We start from the raw sequence: 8,873 nt of genomic DNA on the forward strand, positions 1-8,873 counted from the left end.
GGAGGGGAAGAGAAATAAACAAAAATTAGGAAAAATATGAAAACTTCAGAGAGGGTCAAGTGCTATGAAGAAAATAGGCCATGGTAATTAATTAGGGAGTAGCTGGGGAAATGACTAATTTAGATAGGATGGTCAGTTATGATTTCTTTGAGGCTTGAATAAGGAGAAGCTAAGACTTTTGACCTAGGACCTGGATAATAAGAAAGAGCTAGTCAAGTGAATATCTGGGTGAATAGTATTGCCAGTGGATTGAATAGTGAGTCCAAAGACCTGAAGATGGGAATGAGTGTGGCATACTGAAGGAAGAGAGAGATTAAAATGTAGTTAACATTGGGGAAAGTAATAATTGATGAGACTAGAAAAATAATGGGAGCCAGAGGATGTTGTGCCTTATAGGCTACATGTGAAGTTTGAATTATCTGTAAGTGCAATGAAAAGACATTGGGAGAGTTTTTAGCATGGTTGTGACATGATATCACATTGCCTGTGTTTTTCCATTTGGCAAATGATGCAAATTATATAACTTTTTACTTTGCTGCAAGGAAATTTAGATCCACAGTAAATTCTTGACCACAGGATATGGATTAGTTTATGACTACATGTATATTGATTATCTTATTCTTTTTTATTTCTGCTATGAATTTCATTTATATGTAGCTTGTATTGTAAAATGCCTCAAAGTATTTTTGAAGAACTGATAACATGAATCATATAATATGTTCTGATTTGACATAAGAGCATTGAACTTGGATTCGGTAACCTGCATGCTATGCTGGTTTTAACACTAAATTATTCATGTGAATTTAGGATAATCATTTAAAGTCTTGGAGCCTTAATACCTTGATCCAAAAAATGAGGAAATTAACACTTCTTATTTCTCTGCTTCTAAGGAATATTGTGTGGAGAAGACTGAGACTGGATATAGGCAGATAGTATAAAGCTATAAATATTCAGTACATATTTCTTAAGCTTTTTCTATGGGCCAAAAATTAGATATTAAAATTTGGGGATTTAAGATAGACTTTTACAAAAAGGATCTGATAAAGTTATGTTAAATATAAAGTACCAAACATTTTTAATCCGTGTATATTTCATATGGAAAAATAAATATTGGATGTCTTCTCAAGTTATGAATCCTTCCTAGACTTTTTTTTAATGAGGAGATTGAAAATCCTGACAAACTTGAAATTTGAATCAGGAACCATTCAAGTTCAATGCTGAAATTAGGAGGAAAGTTTGAACAAGTTCTCTGTGTGCATACTCATCAGAATTACTGCTAATGGCTATGAGCAAAGTTTAGCTGATGAATTATTCAGTTTGATATCAATCTTGTCTGTTGGCACAGACTTTTGAAACAAAGAATGCTTTGCAACTCTTAAGAATATACCTTTAGGCAACGAAGGAAATATTACTTGACATCCATAGTCCATGCTTTTAAAGATTATTTAAAGTTTAAGTAAATTGCATAAGAAACTTTTAATTCCTATAACTTTTGCATAATTTATCTTACCTTTTTTTTTATTAATTAATTTATTTTTGGCTGTGTTGGGTCTTCGTTTCTGTGCGAGGGCTTTCTCTAGTTGCGGCAAGTGGGGGCCACTCTTCATCGCGGTGCGGGGGCCTCTCACTATCACGGCCTCTCTTGTTGCGGAGCATAGGCTCCAGACGCGCAGGCTCAGTAGTTGTGGCTCACGGGCCCAGTTGCTCCGCGGCATGTGGGATCTTCCCGGACCAGGGCTCGAACCCGTGTCCCCTGCATTGGCAGGCGGATTCTCAACCACTGCACCACCAGGGAAGCCCTTACCTTTTTTTTAATCAAACCCTGTGTGTGTTTTGCTATGAGATACTCTTAGCTCCATGTGTACGTTATTTTAACCCTAGATAGAACTGACTTTATAAATATTAACACTACAGGGGTCGCTAATGAGAGGACTCCATAAAAGTCAAGTCCTCCATGAATCACATTTTGGAAGCCACTGGATTATAGAAAACTACTACCTATGCACTGATTCCAGCCTTCAGAACTGCAATGATTAATGTCTTTCCATTTTGTTCATATCAAAATTTAAGTACCTTTTCATGGCATTCCACAACTTAAGAAATCTTCTCTCCTCATACCTCCTTACACTTCCATAGAATTGCTTTGACCTCTCCACATTTACTTTTCTCCCCATCAATAGCCACTTCTTGCCAACCTTAAAACTATGTACCATTGAAGACTCAATCTTCTCTAATATTATTTCACATGTCTGGAATACATACATACATACATACATACTCCTTCCTCTGCAGTGATACAGGGCTTTGCCAACTCATTATTTATTGCATGTTTCTCCACAACCGTCATGAAAAGTGGTTGTGGCCCTGGGGAAACAACCAGTGAAGGCTGCCCAAGAATATCATCCATAGAAGGAAGCTGTTCTGTAGATACTTCTCATCGGAACCCTAGGATAGACAGAAAAAACATTAAGGTGCAGCATCTATGCCATCACTCCAAATGAATGGGATATAATGCAGCCACCCATGTTACTGTGCCCAAGAAATGGGCCTATTTCAATTACTGTAAATTCTTTGAAGATAGAGACTGCATTATTTATCTTCATATTCATATTTCTCTGCATGTTATGTGGTACAAATGAGACCTTCCTACATACTTGTTGAAATGAATTGCAGTAGAGTTGTGAGACATTGCATACCATTTGTTTGTAATTTTTTCACAATATCACTGCTCATCTTTTTCATAGAAAGAAAACAATGAAAGGTTTTTCTAACTAGGTAGACTAAGTGACAGAGGTCTCAAAATTTTCATGAAGAAATTGAAATGTATTTTTATAAAGCAATGTAGTATGCAGACAAAAATGATATTACTATAAACTTTTAGAATATCAGTTATCAGAGAAACGTTAGAAAGCAGTTTTGTAAAGCACAGATTTGAGTTGGGACAGATCTAGATTCAGGTGCTAGTTTTTCTACTTACAAGCTGTGTGACCTGGACCAGGACTTCAGCTTCTTTAGCTGTATAATGGACATAATAATAGTACCAACCCATGAATATTTAGCTAAGATAATGCATATGACATACCAGGCACTGTAAGACTTAGCAATAATTGCTGCTTTTAGAGGAAAATTAGGTATTGGGTAAAACACTAGGTTAGAAAACTTACTAGGTCCACTTTCACATTTAGCATCTAATTCTTAGAAAAGTTCTTAGAATCTGGGCTGGGCAGACAGAATCATGATCAATCTGACCACTACTGCCTACTACCTCCTACTCTTTATTTTTCAAATAGCTTCCTGGCAACAGGCCCCATAGAGGCTCTGTCCCCACATCCCATACCCAAATTCAGCTACCAGCAGTCTCTTTTTCTTTCCTCCTTCCCTTCGCCATACAGGCTGAGTCCTAGTCTTTATTTTCCTTTTTAATCCCTCAATGCCTTGAAGAATGTAATTTAACTCACCTTGTGTTTTCATCTGTGAAGCAAGGATAATAACCTTCCTATCACCTTTGCTCAAACACACATGGTGAGAATTAATGAAATAAAGCGTAGACTCAGCTTCAGAGATAATAAAGTCTAAGAAATGTCAAAGTTCTTTAAGGTCTTTAGAAAAAAATAAAGTTTAATAAGTATAAAGATAGCAACATTACAGCATTGATATGCTGAATTTGTTGTCAGAAAAATTATTTTGTCTTCCTAGATATGAAGTAAAAACTGCATGCATTAACTCACCCAATTTTAGCTAGAAATCACCAAATCATAGAATATTTGAGTTGGATGCGAGCTTTGAGATCATGCAGTTCAACTCCAATGTGTTGACATGAAAACTGAGGCCCTAAGAAGGGAAGTGACCTCCCTAAATTCATGCAGCAGTTTAGGAAAAGTACCAGGTAAATTCTCATTATGCTGTTGTGAAACAAGACAAAAAAATATACTACATCAATATTTTTCTATGTAATTACCATGACTCAAAACCTCACAGTGGAAGCCCTTTGACCTTAATGCAAAGTTTCAGAAAATTATTCTATCAAGAATTCCAAAATGTAGGAGAGAGAAACAGCCCTGGCATCACATCCTTCCACCACTCTCAAAACATCTCAACAGAACAAGAGCTGCTTTTAATAAACCTCAGAATAGAGGAGAGTATGGTGATCATTTTCAGCAGTATCATCTGGACCACAGAAAGTTCTGGTTACCCAGCAAAGACTGAAACCAAACTTAGTGCAAGAAACTAAATGGAGTGCCTCGTTGTTCTCAGTCAACGACAATTACATAATATTTGGGATACCTTTTTCTCCTCAGTGATCTGTGGCTTTGGTTTAGCACGAAAGTGAAAGAGTAATGGAACTATTAATCTTCATTACCCTAATAGTCCTCAAAGTCCTATTAGGGTAATGAAGATAGAAACTATTCCATCTTCTTCACATCATTATGGTCATTGACGACCTGAGAAGCAATATCAGCCCCTCTCCACATCGGTGCTCTCTTATTTCCAACTCTAAAATGGAGAGGATTTTCTAAAGGCAAGGGGTTATGGCTTTGAAATTGAGATTGATGTTTACTAGAAGTTTTACACTCTAGCCTAAAACTGGCAGCAGAAACATGTCTCTCAAGGTATTCAAAACATACACCAAAATACCTAACCGGTATGCCTCCAAGAGAATACATATTTTGTAAGAAGCTCCTTGGTAAATGTTTAAAATACATTTAGAAACTCAATTGGTGAGATTCTATAGCTTCAAATCTGATTATAAGCACAGACCAGGGTTATACCTCAAAAACAAAACTGAAAAGTTTGGGCACTCAGTGAGAAAAAGAGTATTCAGCTCCCAGCATCCATAATGAATTGGGACATAGCACTGAGCAAATCTTAGGGAAATACTGAAACTTTCTCCCCACCCTCCCTCTCACTGCTACCAATTTTCGCTGTACAAGACATTTCTTCACCCAAACCCTTAGAAACTATTCACTTGATTCTTCAGATCCATAATAATCTGCTTCCCATGCCCTTCAGAGTGAGCCTCAGCTGGCCCCTGAGTAATGAAAGACAGTGGTTTTCGAGTTTGGTTACACATTAATATCATCTGAGGAGCTTTACAAAACCCCAGCGCCTCAGTTCTACCCCAGACCAATCAAATGAAAAGCCGAGGGTAGAATCCAGACGTAGGTATTTTTGAAAGCTCTTCAGGTGATTGTAGTATGTAGCCAGGTTTAAGAATCCCTGTAATAGTGTACCTTCTGCAGGCCCCTGCCGCTTCAGAGCCTTGAAGGAATATGCCCTGCTGCCCACCGTCCCCAACTCCACCTACCCCAAGCTCCTGAACCAAAGAAGTCTGTGGAGGTCTCCAAAGTGCATGGTACCTTTTGCTATTGTTTTATTGTTCAGCCAAGATGAATGCCAAATGAGAGATAATTGCTGAATTGTCACAGGATATAGACAGACCAGGACATAGGCTCAAACATGTGGAATACACCCAGTGCCAGAGCAGATGGATATGGAAAGAAGCCAAAACTTTCTCCAAAAGGGACAGCTGGGGATGAATTTGGGAGTCATCCAGCTTTGGTTAATATTGAGCTTGAAGGTGATGATAAGCTCCCTCCATCTCTAGGAAATAAAATCAGGGCCAGGATTACGATCAAGCAACTGAGGCACTCAACGAGGGCACAGAATTTTAGGAGCCATCAAAAAAATCAGTAAATCGGACTTCCCTGATGGTCCAGTGGTTATGACTCCGCGCTTCCACTGAAGAGGGCTTGGGTTTGATCCCTGATTAGAGAACTAGGATCCCGCACGCCATGTGGTGCAGCCAAAAAAAAAAAAAAAAAATCAGTAAATCAAAATGCACATTATTCTAATGTAATATTTAAAAATTTGAAATCAATGAAAAATCTATGTTGGACAAAATTCTAAATAAATATAGGATCCAACCCTGCACTTGAATAACTCAGTCACTTCCCTCATCCTAACCCAGGCTCTGTCCAATCCTGTCACCCCAGTCCTGGCCCTGAGACAGATGCATCCAGGCCCCAAGCCCACCTAAAACCCAGAAGAGGATGCTACTCTTATTCAAGAGAAAGGTAATGGGACTCCTACCCCAATACCTCATGAGATGACTAAGCATGAAATAAATTGTACCCTGAGCTTCTTTACCTACAGCTCGTCAGGAAAGCAACCATCCTTTACCCCCAAATAATCTAATGAAACCTCACCATGATCCTCCCAATATAAATCCAAAGCCGTGAAATGAGAAGAAGGGATGAGAAACCCTAGGGAAGGAATTTTCCCCAAAGCCCTGTTTGGTGTATTGGAAGGCAGTGGAAGAATGTGATGGAATGGATAGAAGGAGGCAGCTATTTGCCTGTTGCTTGACTTTTTACAGTTAAACCTCTTGATAGCTCTGTCTCCAGATCAAGAGTCCCTAAAATGATTCTCTAATGGTTAAATTTCAGGCATCCAGCGGCTTTGGGAGAGACGTAGGGATGGAAAATTTCCCGGTTCTCTCCATGGGGTACTCATTAAAATAATAGACTTAAGAATGAATAAATGAGTGAATGGATGAATGGGTGGGCACCAGCTGTCTCTGCATTAGAATAAAATCTGTTGTCTACATTTTCAAGGTCACACAAAAAGATATGGTGGAGTCAGCAATGAGAACCCTGGCTTGTCAATTCAATGTTCATTATTGCTCAAAAAATGTTATATGAAGTAAAATAAAATTAAACCAGTACTATCAAGAAAAGTGTTAGCAATAGATACATATTAGGAAAGAGGATTTTTGCTTTATATAATAGTTGGTTGGAAATTTAAAAGCATTTTTTATAATTAAGTCTATTCATATATTAATAAGAAAACTGAGATGCTGATTTAAAAAGTAGGAACTAAACAAAAATCATGCCCATAGACATCAAAAAATTAGAAATTAAAATTATGATATAAACATTAAAAATTGTAATCAAAGAAATACAAAACTAAATAGTTATATATACCATTTGTTACCGATTAAATTATAAAAGATACTGATGCTCAAGGATGACAAAGTTTTATGAAACAAGAACCAAATATTGCTGGCAGAATTATAAATTAGTACAAATTTTATAAACTTATGGAAAGAAACAGCAATCTATAGCAACCTTCAAAAATTTTCAAAAGTATGACATACAAATTATGCTTTGGTGACTATATCATAAGGAAATAATCATAAATACAGACATATATTAAAAAATAATGATGACCCTCTCAGAGTTATTGTATAATAAGAAAAAATAGAAAAATGTAAACATTTAACTGCAGGGAATGTGATAAAATAAATTAGAGCACATTCATGTGATCGCATAAAATGCAGGCCTTTAAATTTTATTTGGAAAAATGTGGGAAAATGTTGATTATATAATGTAAATCGGAATAATACAGAACTGTATATCCAGTTTACTCTAAAAGAAAGACTGGAAAAGTAGTGACCCTACGTGGAAAAGTTGTTATCTCTGATAGTATAAATATATATTCTAAAGTATCAATAATGAGCTTATATAATTTTTATAATCAAACATATAAATAATACATAATTTAATTGGATCCTCGTAAAGGAATGGATTCCTGGATCATTATACCTCTGTCTTTGTTTTCTCCATATAACCTGCTGTCACTTTTCCTATGAAAATGTTTTGTGAATTGTGGTTTTACTGCCTCTATGGAGGATAAAATATTATATCTTTTATAAAGCCATAGTTGAACTACTATCTATGATATTCTACAATTTCCTGTATCAAAATTACATCCACATGACATAATATTGCTTTTTTTAAGGTAAAATGGTTTGGCTCAGGCAAGTTTCTTTGGTTATACACTGACAAAGTTTATTAAAAATGATTACATCAACATGGGGATGTAGCTCAGTGGTAGAGCACATGCTTTGCATGTATGAGGTCCTGGGTTCGATTCCCAGCATCTCCACTTGATTTCTCCTTGTTTAATTCTTGGAAAATATGGCTCGTGCAAGTGCAGATCTGAGTTTAAAAAATTATTACATCAAGATAAATATAATTAACACTGCTGTACATTATATACGAAAAATTAAGAGAGAAAATCCAAGGAAAAATATTTGTTTTTTCTACTTCTTTAATGTTGTATCTATATGAGGTGATGGATGTTCACTGAACTTTTTGTTTGTTTGTTTGTTTGGGTTTTTTTTGACCGCACTGTGTGGCATGTGGGATCTTAGTTCCCCAACCAGGGATGGAACCCACGCCCCCTGCATTGGAAGCACGGAGTTTTAACCACTGGATGGCCAGGGAAGTCCCAGATGTTCACTAAACTTATTGTGATAATCATTTCATGATATATATAAGTCAAACCATTGTGCTGTACACCTTAAACTTATACAGTGCTGTAGGTCAATTATATCTCAATAAAACTGGAAGAAAAATATTTTTTGAGCATCTACTATGTGCCTTGTACTGTGTTTGGCACTGGGCATTTAATGGTAAACAAGGCATAATTAATTCTTGATATAATCAATTTTAAAGCCTATTTGAGGAGATAGATAATAAGAAAAAAAACACAAAAATAAGCAAATAATAAAAAAGTGTTCAGAAAGAATAACCAGGAGTTGTTGAGACAGGGGAAACCTACTTTAGTACTTTACACTGGGTTGCCAGGAAAGACATCAGGGAATGTGTGGTATTTGTACTGAGACCAGAATGACGAACAGAAGTCTGCCATGCAAAGATCCAAAAACAGACCATTGCAGGCAAAAAGAACTGCTAGTGTAAAGACCGTGAGGTGAAAAGTGATTGCATATTCCAACACTATCAAGGAGTCCAAGGCTGGAGTGGTTGATGAGTTATGGGGAAGAGCATACAGATATGGTTGGAAAAAGA

The 8,873-nt window shown here is 36.6% G+C and overlaps 1 non-coding gene across 1 annotated transcript; it reads left to right on the plus strand.

Moving 5' to 3' along the window:
- The first annotated feature begins 7,875 nt into the window (after positions 1–7,875).
- On the plus strand, positions 7,876–7,947 carry TRNAA-UGC. Its single transcript has one exon. It is a non-coding gene; the product is annotated as a tRNA-Ala (tRNA).
- Positions 7,948–8,873: the final 926 nt, after the last annotated feature.

Source organism: Balaenoptera musculus, chromosome X, assembly GCF_009873245.2.
Source record: "Balaenoptera musculus isolate JJ_BM4_2016_0621 chromosome X, mBalMus1.pri.v3, whole genome shotgun sequence".
Taxonomy (NCBI): domain Eukaryota; kingdom Metazoa; phylum Chordata; class Mammalia; order Artiodactyla; family Balaenopteridae; genus Balaenoptera; species Balaenoptera musculus.